Raw genomic sequence first — 16772 nt, forward strand, 5'->3', positions numbered from 1 at the left:
TGGGATGTGCTAAGGTCGTTGATGAGATGCCTCATCGACTACAGTTATATCCAAGTGTTGAAGCGTTTGTACGACAACGCCACTATGTCAGTCCGTAAATAGGACTAAGAGGCCAATCCAATTGCAGCGAGGAGTGCGACAGGGAGATGTGATCTCCCCGAAGCTATTTACCGTCGTATTGGAAGACGTCTTTAAGCTTCAGGACTGGAATAGATTTGGCATCTACATTAATGGCGAGTACATGACTCAACTGCGATTGCCGTCGATGTAGTCATCATGGCAGAGACTCTGGATGATCTTAGTTTCTTACATTAGTACCATGTTCAATACCTCAGCAGAGTGTCGCAACAGTTAGGTCTTAAAATGAACATGAGCAATACAAATATTGTGTAACGCTCGCGTACTGCCTCTAACAGTTATTGTTGAGGACTGTTGGAAATGTCTACTTAAAATTTACCGCCTTATACTTACTGTCATTCGATATTGTCTCTGTAATATTATGTGTCTGTGACTCTGACTTGGCTGTCACTTTTAATTTTTGTCTTCTCTCTGTTCTTATCTAGCTTACATTCTTCTTCTATCTTCTGGGCCGTTTCCGCACTTGGCCATGTGATTGGCCGTTGTACGTGCTGGTTTACATTACTAACGTTGTTAAAATTATAATAAATCCTTTTGCATCTAAATAAAAGTGTTATTTCATATAAAAATCATTAAGGACTCTGCACTCGAAGCGAGGGGAAATCCACAGAGGTGTGGAGATACAGGTTCGAGGCCAGGCCTTCCTGTGGTGTCTGTCGTCTGCCGTAGGGACTCTTTTGGCGGTCTAAACACGCCTAGTTTTTGCCGCATTAAAAACCTTTTAAATTTTACTCGGAACTTCAACCATTTTAATAGAGTTAAAATTTATTGGTGAACTGAGTAAACACTTAGGTATAGAATATAAAATACTGTAGTTAGTACTTTAGGAGTGTTACTATGAAATAAACAAGTTAAGTACCTACTAACTTATGTTTATATACTATATAAACAAGTTAAGTACCTACTAACTTATGTTTATATACTATATAAACAAGTTAAGTACCTACTAACTTATGTTTATAACTATATGACCTACTAGCAAAGCCCTTCGTCCTTCGTGGAACTCTATTTCACCACTTAGGCGGTTGAATTAAAAAATATATATGAATCACATTATATTTCGTATTTTTTTACAAACAATGTTTTAAAATTGTAACTTTAAAAATGAAGGTCCTTCCATAGAAACTTTCAATCCCTATTTCACCCCCTTTTATTTTTATTTTAGGGTCCAAAAGTACCCTATGTTGTGTTCCAAGTTCCCATTTACCATTATACCAAATTCATCTTGTTCGGTTCAGCCGTTTAGCCTTGAAAAGGTAAAAAACAGACAGACTTTCGCATTTATAATATTACTAGCGGACGCCCGCGACTTCGTCCGCGTGGAATTTAGTTTTTCACAAATCCCTCGGGAAGCATGGATTTTTGCGGAATAAAAAGTAGCCTTTGTGTTAATCCATGGTATATCTCAATACCAAATTTCAGCTAATTCAGTTTAGTAGTCGAGGCGTGAAAAAGTAACAAACATTAATATCATTAAAATCAACAGTTTTCGCAAATCTAGGGAAATCATGGATTTTTTCAGGATAAAAAGTAGCGTATGTGTTAATCCAAAGTAAAATCTATTTTCATTCCAAATTTTAGCCAAATCGCTTCAGTAGTACTGGCGTTAAAGAGTAACAAACATCCAAACATCCATCCGCGTTTAGTAGGAAGTATAGATAGATATTAAAATCAAAGGTGCGTACTGTGAGGAGGTTCCTCACTCTGGTTGCTTGTTGCTTGGGCACTCAAAGGACATCCTGCAGCGGGAGGATTGATTTTTTTTAAATTTTCAATAGTGTTTTGTATTATATTTTGTACTAGCGGACGCCCGCGACTTCGTCCGCGTGAATGTGGGTGTAAACTCTTAACTACCCTTACCGTACCTTACCTACCTCTACCATATACCTTACCCTACCCATAAAGGCTGCACACGCGACGGAAGCTTAAAAAATGGAGTAACTTCTCCCATTTTCCCAACATTTCTCTTCACTACTCTGCTCCTATTGATCGTAGCGTGGTGAAAAGTATACTATATCCTGCCCAGGAGTATGAAGAAGCATTATACCAAGTTAAAATTCGTCGAGTAGTTTTTGTTTCTATAACGAACATACAGACAGACAAAAATTTTACAGACAGATTGCATTATTGGCATCAGTAGCGATCACTAATCACCCTACTGATAGTTATTCTGGAAATATATTTCTTGTACAGAATTGACCTCTCTACAACTTTATTATAAGTATAGATTAATAACATTGATAAAATTCCAAAAAAAAGACATTTATATAAATGAATCAAATTTATATAAAAAGAATTTATCATCCTACAATATACAGTAATCCCGCCAACCCGCATCGGAGCAGCGTGGTGGGTCTAAGTTTCATATCCCTTCTCCTATAAGGAGGGATGCCTGGCCGCTGGCCTGATAATGATGACATCCTTGGCTTATGTAGATAGTGATATTGAACATTGTTTTCTTAAATAAAATATTATCTAAAATTGTATGGCGTGCGCATTTTATTTTGTCACCAACGGACAATATTACGTGTTCCGTAGACTTTCCTATTTCATAGTGTCATCACAAGTATAGACAATGTATAGAATCTTATACGACATAAATCAGGAAATTTGTTCGGACGTCTCCTCACACGCTGTCAGCTGTCAGCTGTCAGTTGTCGCTTGTCAGACAAGAGCCTTCTTCTTCTTCAAACGCTCAACGCGGCAAGTCGGCGTTCTTCATAATATCATTACATTCTAAATAAGAACAGTGACACAATATCTACTGTGACAGTGATTAAAATATTACATTCGTCATTCGTATCGTGCCAGCCATTATTTGAAATTGCCAAGCCTGCAGCTATCTTCTAACAGAGGGGTACCCCGGAAAGACGACAGCGCCAGCAATACAAGGTACGTCCAACATTTTTCCTGGTTTCTCCTACATTACGTTATTACCAATCCCATGGGAACTAACTATGGATTTTATCGGAATATAACGTAGCCTAATCCAGGATAAACACTAACTCCATTCCAAGTTTCATCTAAATTGGTTTCGTAATTACAGCGTGAATGAGTAACAAACATACATACACACTTACTCATAGACTCTCGCCTTTATAATTTTAGTGTGTGTATTTGTTATATTTTTAAACTAGCTGAAGCCGCGCGGTTTCACCCGCGTGGTTCCCGTTCCCGTAGGAATACGGGGATAATATATAGCCTATAGCCTTCCTCGATAAATGGGCTATCTAACACTGTCGGTTCCTGAGATTAGCGCGTTCAATCAAACGAACTCTTCAGCTTTTTAATATTAGTATAGATACAGTAAAAATATTTTTTTTTGAAGGCAAATTATTGTATTTTGATTGTAAAACTTCAGAAAGCAAATCAAGTTGATAAATATTATGTTTATTGCGTTTTCTAAAAAATATAAATACATTTTATCTTATTTGAAAAAATTGCTTTCAGACATTTAATAGACGCATATCTATATATATAAACATGAATTGCTGTTCGTTAGTCTCGCTAAAACTCGAGAACGGCTTAACGCATTTATCTTATCTTGGTCTTGAAATGTTCGTGGAGGTATAGGGAAGGTTAAAAGGTGAGAAAAATTAGAGTAATTGCCTGAAAAACCATAAAAACAGCCTTTTTTTATTATTTTCCATACAAACGTTTAAGAGTCAAGGGGTAGGGGAATGAAGGGGTAGGGATAGGGTAGAGTAGTGTAAAGTAGGGGTAGGGTAGAAGTGCACATAAGCCAAAGCGAAGCTTGACTGGGTCTGCTAGTAAATAATAAAAGTCATTGTATTTCTTTATGTATATTGCTTTATTAATGCAATCAACAAACTGGGACATTTTGTTTGTTTTACCTTACACCATTGTGTATTTGTACTCCTCGGTACTTAGTAAATATGTCCCGGGCTTGTTTCTACTGTCCTGTAAATAACAATGAATCGAATTAGGTAATGGACAACAAATATATGGGCAAGTTACGTTTTATTTCCCGCGTACTTCCCGTTCCCGTGGGAATCATCATCACCATCATCATTATCAGCTGATGGACGTCCACTGCTGGAGAATAGGCCTCTTGCATGGACTTCCAAACGGTCTCGAGCCGCCAGCATCCAGTGGCTGCCTGCGACCCGCTAGATGTCATGAGTCCTTGGGACCCCAACGTCCATCGGCTCTTCGAAGTATGTGGCGTGCCCATTGCCACTTCAGTTTCGCGACTCGCTGAGCTATGTCAGTGACTTTGGTTCGTCTGCGGATCTCCTCATTTCTGATTCGATCACGCAGAGAAACTCCAAGCATAGCTCGCTCCATTGCCCGCTGAGTGACTTTGAGCCTTCTAATAAGGCTCATAGTCAGCGACCAAATTTCGGATCCGTAGGTCATCACTGGCAACACGCACTGTTCGAAGATTTTCGTCTTCAGGCACTGAGGAATTTCGGACGAAAAGATGTTGCGGATTTTCCCAAACGCTGTCCAGCCGAGTTGGATTCGGCGATTCACCTCTTTCTCGAAATTGGACCTATATAACTGGACTGTGTGTCCTATATATATTCTAAGGTTACGAGCGCAGAGTCTTCAACAATAACTGGGTGAAGCGGTACATGAGCGGTACATAGATGAGCGTGAGCTTCGTCTTACTTATGTTCTGTTCCGTGGGAATACAGGGAATACAAAAATATACAGCTTATGTTCATCACCATCGCGCTGCAAGACACTGCACCGGGTAGGTTTCCATCCCTATGTCATTGACATCCCTAGAACTCGTACGAAGCGATTTGTTTCTTCATTTCTTATACGCATGGTTAGGGTATGGAACTTTTCCCGAAGTCAGTGTTCCCTAATTCTTACAACCTGGGCATCCTTAAGATGAGAGTGAATAGACATCTTCTAGGCAAGTGCGTTCCACCTTATGCAACTTACCATCAGGTGCGATCGTGGTTAAGTGCGAGCTTATTCCTTTTTTAAAAAAAAAAATCATTATTGATAATGTAGGATTCTAATAGTGAAAGAAAAAAAGATGGGCTATGAGTGTGTCTCCGTTACAGTAAGTAAATGTGGTCTCTCAGTTTTTTACATAAAAACTAAAATTTGTCAAAAAAACTTACTCTGTGAAATTTTAATTTAGTCGAATTCACCACTATCCGGAGAACTAGCCGTCCATTCCAGCATTCCTGGTCCTACCATGATTGAAACTGAAAATAAATATTTTTTTATTTAATTCGCCAGCTTAGCACATTGATTTTAAAAAACTTTATTTTAAAAAAGGTGATAGGCGCTGGCAATGTATGTACGAGGGGTGTTCACAGTGGCGTATGAATACACAGTATGAAAATAAATATGACAGTGACTTAATGTACGATGTTCCAATTTTTGTGAGCACGCTTAATCCGGAATAAACCCGTTTTTTTTTTACTTTTGAAAGTACAGTTTTTTTATGATATTTCCCGGGGAGCATCAGACTAAGTAAGATTGTGGATTACATTTTACTAATTTTTGCTTTTACACGCAAGGGGCCCTGTAGTCCGGGAGCCCCGTATACGGCTGATACTGCGGCAACAACCCTGGGTGTTCATTAAGTAGTGAAAATGGTAATATACATATTACATACTTCTTGATAAGAAAAACATAGTTCAGATATCTGTAATACCTACTAATAAAGCAAAAACTTTCCAATTCTCTTTTGTTTTTTTCTTAATGTAGTTGTTTGCTTTGTTTCCGAATGTGTTCACGAAAATGGAGGAGTTCGCGCGGTAATTCCATATGAAAATTTATTCCATGAAAAATGTCAGTACAAAGCAGATAAATCATGTTTTGCGGGAAACATTAATTCTGTACTGTTTTTAGAATTACTACGGTGTTCATTAAGTAGTGAGACTTTAATAAGATGCAGTTTTTTTTTTATTAAATGATATTTTATTTTTTAACGTGTTTGAAACGAAGTATTGTATTACCATTTTATACTCGTACCTTTATGCGAGTGACTATTGTAATATTTTGTAAGCGTAAATAACTGAATAAAAATAACGAAAAAAATTGAGTATATTATTATGTATCAAACACACACGCACGCGTCATGGCATTTTTTTTCTCCAAGATTTTATAATGTATTTTGTTCTTTATTCTCCAGGAACGGCAAATTTTGTGTAAAATTATGTGTAAATTCTTTCGCAACAATCCCTATGGTCCGCGCGGGCTGGGAAGGGGGGTAGCCATACCTCGCGCGCTCGACTTCACACCCGCGCTGTCCTTTCCCCCCGTCGCCCGCATATCATGGAAGTTTCATCAACGAACTTATGAAGCTAAAGTCGTCACATCTCTAAAAAACTTACTTGGTCCGAGTAATCCCTCAATTGGTAACAGATCTGAAACGGAACGGAATTATAGTAGTTCTGACATAAAAATGCCATAAAAAACAACACTTGTAAAATGTAGCAACCCTCGCAATCAGTTATTCTACCGCAAAAAGTTGTGAGATCCATGTAATGCCAAGTCGATTACTTTATTCTGTCCATAATTAAGGGATTTTCTGTTTCAAATTATTACGTAATTAGCTAACCTAAGCAGATTTTTTTTTAATTTTTTCTTGATTTATACACTAACAACTAATTGTATTCTAAATTTGACGTTCCTACGTCTGCTTGAAGTGCCTTAGAGTTTTGATGATCGGTCAGTCAGTGAGTGACAAAATTAGGAAATTTTGACTAGCTATAATTCTATACGCCGTGCCCCCAGATATTAAAAGCACTACTACCTTATATTAACATTTTTAAATGTTTTTTCTTTTTTTATAAAATACGTATTTTTATACGTAACAATATCACATAATAAGTACATAATACTCGTAGTACAAGACAATAGTCATTTCTAAGTATAGACTAGGGTTGTAACGGATCGGAGAACAAATGAACGGCAAGTACTTATTTAATCGTAGAGACCTCCGCTTCGTTCTTCGCCAAATTTTAGCAGCGTTTAAGCGGAAGTTAATTTATAAAAATACAACTTAAAATGTAGTAGAACAATTTAGTAGAATTAACTGTGTTGAAGTTGTTTTTATCTGAGATTGTTTAGCGATTACTCGAAGACGCTTATTTTGATAATTGTTTTATTTTCATTTCAAATTATTTCATAGTGATAATGTCCAAATCTGATGATAGAAATCGATGAAACTCCTTAAATTTTATAAATAGGTACACTAAAGGTGATTTTTGCGTTTTTATCGTATCTCGTGCATTTGATTATTGAAAGTATTATTTTGTGATTTCGTACTGATGTTGAAGACCTTCAATGGCCTACGTTATTGCAATAATTTTAACGGTTACATAGAAATAATGTAAATAAGTAAACGAAATTGAATATTTCGCTTACTTGCCACTTTTTAAAAAACCAGAAAGCCCGAAAGAAAGAAAGTAAAACCAGAGAATAGCGCGAACATACAGATAAAAGGACAGACAGACAGACAAGAAAATTAAAAAAATATATTTGTATTCTATTGCTTATTTCTAATCGCCCTAACTTGATTTTTGCTAAATTTGGTCAAAGTGCAGACACTCTCAGATTTCTACTCTTTTATTATAGATAGAAGATAGACAACTAATAAATAACGTTTTTCTAATTGTAGTTTTTTTTTAAACATGGCCATGATATACTTACCATTTTAGAATCCTCACAAAAAGCTCTTTTTGATACCATTTTGCAATATTAGAAAAAAAAAATTTTTTTCACCTCGAGTCTATAGCGTCTCACAGTCATCTTGTTATTTTTTTTAGTTTTACCTATCTAAGAACACTTGGGTTATTGAGACAAATCTAACGATATCCTAATTACGTATATCCGATCAGTGGTTTGGAAGATATGAGGTAATAAAGAATATTACATACATACATACATACATACAAGATACGCGCGAAAAACATAACCCTTCTTGCAGTGAAAAAATATTAACAATAAAACTCACCATCCAATATAGGTAAAATATGTCCGCCTAGTAAAGGTTGTCCATTCTGTGAATAAGTTTTTTAACATAATAAATCATCGTATGTACGACTAATACATGTAATTTATTGATTTTCGTATGTAGATATTGTATAAAATTAAATCTAATAACTTACAGTACATTGTATAATTATTATTAATGAAATTAATATGGATAAGAAGCAAACAATTCGATTCATTGTTGAACAGTTTTTTACTCGACTCTTGTATAGAGACCGTTTGATGGAGAAATACTAAAAATGCATTGAAATGGCTTTTCATTTTATATTTATATAGATCTATGATACCAGCAGCTGAGCAAATTTGCCACTTCGTTTAATTTTAACAATTGAGAGTTGGTCTCTATTTGTCTATTATTTTAATGTTTTTTCTCTTATTTTTGGAATAATATTTGACTCATAATATTGACTTGATGTGTCAATGACAAAACAAAGACAAAACAATGATACTACGTACGTTAAATAGTGCAGGAGCTCACAGTACATAATCTGAAGACCGCAATATTTTTACAGTTTTGAACACAGAAGAGAATGGCGATTATGATTCTGGATGCTGCCAGGAGGTTTGTTGGTCCATTTTTTATCATACGACGCCACCTTCGATAACGCGTAAATGTACTACACTAATGCTTTGCAACAATTTTATTGTTTGATTTATTAAGAACTAGCGGACGCCCGCGACTTCGTCCGCGTGATACTCTATATAAACTTTCAAACCCAATTTCACCCCCTTCTATTAATGTTTTCACATGTTTTATATATAATAAATACTCCACTAATCAGTTTTACAAAAATATAACTCAAAACTGAACGAGTTATATTAGAAAACTTCAACTTCTTAGCATATTTTTGTGGTATTAGTATATTTCAGGTTTGATTTGGTATTGCCAATTTTTACGATTAATGAAAAAAAAAACTACTTAAAAGTGGACTTTCCATGCAATCCCTATTTCACCTCTTCTGACTTTATTTACGAAACATAGAGTATAGCATAACTTCCTTCGTATTATGATCTCAAATGGTGCCAAATTTCATTTGAATTCATTTGAAATCAACGTGATGACTCCTAACCGGACATGGAGTATTTAATACTTACTTGCACGCGATAGGCAAAGCAAACAGTGAATGTTGCACATATTGCGGAGAAGTAGACACGCCCAACCACGCAATCTTTGAGTGCATGGAGTTCGAAGGGGAAAGAAGTAACGCACGCCAAGGCGGTGAACCTCTGACAAAAGCAAACTTAGTGCCATATATGTTGGAGAACAAGGAAGCCTGGGCTAACGGGGCGAAAATGCTGCATTACATTATGGGACGACGCGTGAGAGACGAATGGGATCGCCAGAAAGAAAATATCGAAGCGTGATAGACCACCCCCTTCCTGAAGTAATGCACGTAAACTGCGGTACCAGGAAGGAAAGGAGGAGATAAGAATAAAAAAAAAAAAAAAAAAAAAAAAAACGTGATGACTGGTCACCAAAAAATACGGACAGATAGACAGACATACAGACAGTTCATCATATCAGCCGATGGACGTCCACTGCAGGACATAGGCCTTTTGTAGGGTCTTCCAAACATCACGATACTGAGCCACCTGCATCCAGCAAATCCCAGCGACTCGCTTGATGTCGTCGGTCCTGGTGGGGGACCTGGTGGGGGGTCGACCAGCACTGCGCTTACTAGTGCGGGGTCGCCATTCCAGCACTTTGGGACCCCAACGTCCATCGGCTCTTCAAACTATGTGCCCCGCCCATTGCCACTTCAGCTTCGTAACTCGTTGAGTTATCAGTGACTTTGGTTCTTCTGCGGACATCCTTATTTCTGATTCGATCACGCAGAGATACTCCTAACATAGCTCGTTCCATCGCTCGCTGTGTGACTCTGAGCCTTCTTATGAGGCCCATAGTTAACGACCAAGTCTCGGAACCATAGGTCATCACTGGCAACACACACTGTTCGAAGACTTGTCTTCAGGCACTGAGGAATTTCGGACGAAAAGATGTCGCGAAGTTTCCCGAACGCAGCCCCGCCTGGATTCGATTTCACACGATTCACCTCTTTCTCGAAATTGGTCCAATTTCTTGGATTACCTAACTGGATCATAGTCAAAAGTCGACGAACCCACACGACAACGTCACCCAGGTCCGACAAAATACTCTCTACGGACGTTTCACCCCGAAACCCGAGCATCCTCAGGAGATGTTGATTCTACAACGTGCAATTGCAAAAGTTGCAAAAGTTGCAATTGCACGTTGTATTCGTGTATCGCGTGGGTTCGTCGACTTTTCGCGGAAGATAGCAAAATAGATAAATCATTATATAATCATGATGAACTTCCGCAAAGTAACGCCTGCTTCTATCCAGTATTTAAAAGTGGATCATATGTCCTAGGTATATATATTCGTCTACAATTTCGAGTGCAGCGTTCTCAACTATAACTGGTTGGAGCGATACATGAGCATTACACATTATTTTTGTTTTGGACATGTTCATTTTCAGGCCCACCTGTTGAGAAACTCTGCTGAGCATGGTTCTAAGGTCATCCAGAGTCCCTATGATGACTACATCGTCCGCGAATCGCAGTTGAGTGATGTACTCGCCATTGATGTTGATGCCAACTCCGTTCCAGTCTAAGCTTAAAGACGTCTTCCAATGCAACGGTAAATAGCTTCGGAGAGATCACATCTCCCTGACGCACTCTTCGCTGCAACTGGATTGGCCTCGTAGTCTGATCCTGAATACGGACTCCGTGGCGCAGTGGTATGCGCAGAGGACTTACAAGACGGAGGTCCTGGGTTCGATCCCCGGCTGGACGGATTGAGATTTTCTTAATTAGTCGAGGTCTGGCTGGTGCTGGTGGACAAGCGATTTAGCGTTCAGGTACGACGTCGTGTAGAATCCGAAAGGGTTGTGGATTTCATCCTCCTCCTAACAAGTTAGCCCGATTCCATCTTAGATTGCATCATCACTTACCATCAGGTGAGATTGTAGTCAAGGGCTAACTTGTAAAGAAAAAAAATACAAACATAGTGGCGTTTTCGTACAAGCACTTCAACGCTTGGATATACCTGTAATCAATTCGGCATCTCTGTAATGACTTTGGCGCAGCCCAGGTTTCCACCGAATCGAAGGCTTTCTCATAGTCCACAAACGCAAAAGCATAGTGGCTGGTTATACTTGTGAGTCTTCTGTAAAACCTGCCGCAGCGTGGTCTATGATACTAAAGCCTTTTCGGAAACCGGCTTGTTCGGGAGGCTGGAAGTCGTTAAACCTATAAGCGAGACGATTCGTAATGACTCTCGAGAACAATTTGCAAACATGGCTTAGCAGCGAGATGGGTCTGTAATTCTTCAGCAAAGTGTTGTCACCTTTTTTGAAGAACAGAACCACCACGCTCCTATGCCACGCCTCAGGCGTGGCATAGGAGCGTGGTGGTTCTTCCAAGAATAAGTAAGTCTAAGCTTAAAGACGTCTTCCAATGCAACGGTAAATAGCTTCGGAGAGATCACATCTCCCTGACGCACTCTTCGCTGCAACTGGATTGGCCTCGTAGTCTGATCCTGAATACGGACTCCGTGGCGCAGTGGTATGCGCAGAGGACTTACAAGACGGAGGTCCTGGGTTCGATCCCCGGCTGGACGGATTGAGATTTTCTTAATTAGTCGAGGTCTGGCTGGTGCTGGTGGACAAGCGATTTAGCGTTCAGGTACGACGTCGTGTAGAATCCGAAAGGGTTGTGGATTTCATCCTCCTCCTAACAAGTTAGCCCGATTCCATCTTAGATTGCATCATCACTTACCATCAGGTGAGATTGTAGTCAAGGGCTAACTTGTAAAGAAAAAAAATACAAACATAGTGGCGTTTTCGTACAAGCACTTCAACGCTTGGATATACCTGTAATCAATTCGGCATCTCTGTAATGACTTTGGCGCAGCCCAGGTTTCCACCGAATCGAAGGCTTTCTCATAGTCCACAAACGCAAAAGCATAGTGGCTGGTTATACTTGTGAGTCTTCTGTAAAACCTGCCGCAGCGTGGTCTATGATACTAAAGCCTTTTCGGAAACCGGCTTGTTCGGGAGGCTGGAAGTCGTTAAACCTATAAGCGAGACGATTCGTAATGACTCTCGAGAACAATTTGCAAACATGGCTTAGCAGCGAGATGGGTCTGTAATTCTTCAGCAAAGTGTTGTCACCTTTTTTGAAGAACAGAACCACCACGCTCCTATGCCACGCCTCAGGCGTGGCATAGGAGCGTGGCATAGGAGCGTGGCAAGCGAGCGAGCGAGGCATTGACAGTTAGATAGACAAAAACTAAAAAAAATTTTTTTGGCTTCAGTATCGATTATGATGTATCAACCCTGCAACATCTTTAATGTAGAGAACTATTTAATTATAAATTTATATACAATAGTTGCTTTTATTTTTTTTTATTTTATTTTAATTACCTACAGCTAGTACGCATGAAATGTGATAAATATAAGGTACGCAATGATCGTCGACGATATTGTGTATAGCCACTTACAAGCGCATACCTACAGCATTTTTTTAGGATCGATAAAAGAAATATGGAGCTAATTGTGTACATATTAAAGGGAGATTAAATTATTAAGTTTTAAATTATTATTATGCCTTAACTGCGGAAAAACTTACAACAAACGAACCTGGTACTTACCAAAACCATGTCAAGACATAATGGTTTTGAAGCACGACAATTGTCGGTCAGTTCTTCGACTATAACTGCTGATAGAGTTGACTTTCATATATATTCCAAGGTGAGCCAAGGTGTCAAGCAATAGGTATAATATAATGTCGTTGGTGTCAAAACTACCAAAAGTCCATTAACATCAGAACACATCTTAGCATCCTTAGCTTAAAGACCTCCATGTGGAAAGAACATGACCAGAAATTGGCGGTCCTATAAGAGCATCCCGGATCCAAACAAGACCTTAATAGCCAAGTTTGTAGTTCCCCAAACACTATTCATAAGTACTTTTTGAAACATTACCCGCCAGCGAGTTGTTTTGCTCAATAATACAAGGAAAATACCTTAAAATTGAATATGAGGAGAAAGAAAGTTTGTAAGTTAAGCTAAGTTAACGGGTGACAACCCACTTAGAGCATTAAGATCGATCCTCAAATGAATTCAAGAAATATCGCAACAAATTACAAGTGACCGCGATAAATTAAAGCGAGCACAACACGAAATTGATTTCGATAAAAACCCTTTTCAGTACTTAAAAAAATATATTAATATACAAACTTAAAACCTGATTGCTTAAGCGTACCTAATGAACTGAAAAGAGAAAAAAATAAAGTTTAAAAACTATAACCCGACTACGTAAAAAGGGATCTAAAAAGAACTAAACAAGAAAATATTTCAGATTGAAATAGAGAAATGCATAGGAACAAAAATGGTCAAGGTAGAGTCGTTATGTACCTCACATGTACTACGAGTACCTATGTTTATAAATTTTAATAAAAAAATTTCAACCGACTTCAAAAACATAAAACATACTGACTAAACTAAAAAGCAAAAAATAACATCAATTATCAATCATCAATCGGCAATTGTACATTAGTTTTTTAGTTAATTTCTTGCCTGTAATTTTTATTTTTGGTGTACAATAAAGTATATTTCATTCATTCATTCATTCATAACATCATACTAAGTTCTATCTATCATATTATGTTCTATTTATGTTGATGATCAGTTTGAAGGCTAGTCTAATGATGTATTAATTCAAGCCATGTAAGAATATCATAAAGATTTAGGTTTTTCAGACAGTGTTCCTTCATGTAATATTTTCAGAAACGGCTTATATTGACACAATACCGGTTTAGCACCGCCTTCAAACTGATCATCAGTTAGAACATATATGATAGATAGAACTTAGTATGATGTTATTTTTCGCTTTTTAGTTTAGTCAGTATGTTTTATGTTTTTGAAGTCGGTTGATTTTTTTTATTAAAATTTATTATTTTTCCATTTTTAGTGAAATCATCCTAGATATTGATGTAACACCAAAAGTTGCTATGAATCGTGATAAAAAATTGTATGGAATAGCATCGTCTGACTTAGATTCAAACAAATTAATGAGTAAGCCACACGACAGTCACAACCCATACAGTTGGAAAGTCCTCATCAAAACAAATAAATCAAACCCAATCACAGGTTAGTTTCTGTAAACAGATAAGGAACTCCACTAACTGACCTTCGTCTTCATCATCAGACCCTAATGACAGTCACAACCCATCTAGGTGGAAAGTCCTGATCAATACAATTAAATCAAACCCAATCACAATGTACCTACTGTAAAAAGTAGAGGAGTTCCATTACCTGACCTTGGTCTTCATCATCAGACCTCCAAACCCATGTAGGTGGGAAGATCTCATCAATAAGAATCAATCATGCCCAATCACAAGGTAGCTACTGTAAATTGTTCAGGAGTACCAGTACGTGACATTTTTCTCCATTGTCAGACCCCTAATAACAGTGATAACCTATCTAGGTGGAAAGATCCCATAAATGCAAACTAATCAAGCCCAATCATAAGGTATCTACTGTTTTTTTTTATTCTTTACAAGTTAGCCCTTGACTACAATCTCACCTGATGGTAAGTGATGAGATGCAGTCTAAGATGGAAGCGGGCTAACTTGTTAGGAGGAGGATGAAAATCCACACCCTTTTCGGTTTCTACGCGGCATCGTACCGGAACACTAAATCGCTTGGCGGTACGTCTTTGTTGGTAGGGTGGTAACTAGCCACGGCGGAAGCCTCCCACCAGCCTGCCCAGCCGGGGATCGAACCCAGGACCTCCGTCTTGTAAATCCACCGCGCTTACCACTGCGCCACGGAGGCCGTCAAAACCGTTGAGGAGTTCTAGTACCTGTCCTTCGTCTTCATCATCAGACACCTAATGACAGTTACAACCCATCTAGGTGGAAAGTTCTCGTCAACACAAATCAATCAAGCCCAAACACAAGGTAACTGTTGTAAACCGTTAAAGAGTTCCCTCATGTGTCTTTCGGCTTCATCGTTAGATCGACTCCAAACCTTCATTCAGTTGTAGTTTTTTAAAGTGGTTAATGGAAAAAATATAAAAAGTTGCCCCTACGATTTTTTAAAGTTCCCCTCGATTTTCCCACCATCAGATCCTGAAATGATGTGGGCCCACCTCAGGAGTATACCCTTTCAAACAAAAAAATAATTATTCAAATCGGTCCAGGTGTCTTCGAGTGGTCAGGTAACATACATACAAAAAAAAAACATACAGACGAATTGAGAACCTCCTTTTTTTAAGTCGGTTAAAAATAGTGTATGTTCCTGGCATAATAATAATAAGACCGTATACGTTTATATTGTTTACGTTTAGTTGTATAAAATATAATGACGTAAACATAAGTATATGAATTAAATTAAAAAAAGATAAAAGGTACTTACTTTATCTGCTAAAATATAGAAGATAAACAAATGATGGCCCTGAATTTTTTGGAGACCTTTTATAGGTACTATAAGCACCCAAACATAAGCATACTAATTATACGCAATAGTTAATAACGCAGCGCATGCGAATAATTTTGTTTTAAGAGGAGTTTTGGCACAGTAAAGTTTTGGTACGACCTGTAGGTCAAAAACTGTGATGGTTAGGCTAATATACATAATACCATAACGTAATATAATAGGCACTCTCCGAAAACGTAGCGTTCTACTGTGAAATATTTTTTTATAATCGAATCATTATAGTTCCTACAAAACCATTTACAAACTTACAAACATTACCTCTTTATAATCACTAACATCATCAATATCAACCCATATTCGGCTCACTGTTGAGCAAGAGTCCTGTCTCAGATGGGCTACACTAGGCGCCTACAATATTTAAAGAGCAATAAAGATATTCCAGCAAATGCTATTGATATTAACCGTGTAATTTTTTTGGATAAATCCAATAAAACGTAGCCAATATTAATTATGACAGAGATTTTTCAAATAGCTATTACTTATTATTAGTAGTATTTTAACTTTTGGAAACTGCAGTACCTAAATACCGTTAAGACTTGAGAATTCCTTGGAATTTCAAAATGTGTTTTGTGGCTCTACGTACACTCTAGACCAGGTGCTGTGAGGTATTGAGTGTGCATAATTCGAGGATCACATTCTGTTTATAGTTTTGAATTCAGAGAAATATGATGCAGCTTGCGATTCTGTAAGTTGCCAGGAGATTGGTCCATTATTTCGTTATACTATACCCTCTTTGGTGTCGAGAATATGGACTGAACAAATGTTTCATATCAGTTTTATTGCTAGTTTTATTAACATTTTTGTTATCATGAAAGCTAATCTGTTAAAAATAACTCAGTGTTTGGTAATTTTTAGAGTTTAAAAAATGTCATTTTAAATTGTATCATGAATGACGGTAGCTCACGTGATACAACGTCGGACTTTGCCAGACTGGTTTCGAACTCATACGGGGCCTTAGTCATGAGCTGGTTCTTGCAACTTTGGTTTGGTAATTTTATTAATTAAAAACACATACATTCTGCCAATATTATAAAGTGGAAGAATTTGTTGTTTGTATGTTTTATCACGCTAATCAATGGCACTACCAGTTGGTTTGTAAAAACTCTTTGTGATAGCTAGATTC

This window comes from Bicyclus anynana, chromosome 6 (assembly GCF_947172395.1).
Source record: "Bicyclus anynana chromosome 6, ilBicAnyn1.1, whole genome shotgun sequence".
Classification (NCBI taxonomy): domain Eukaryota; kingdom Metazoa; phylum Arthropoda; class Insecta; order Lepidoptera; family Nymphalidae; genus Bicyclus; species Bicyclus anynana.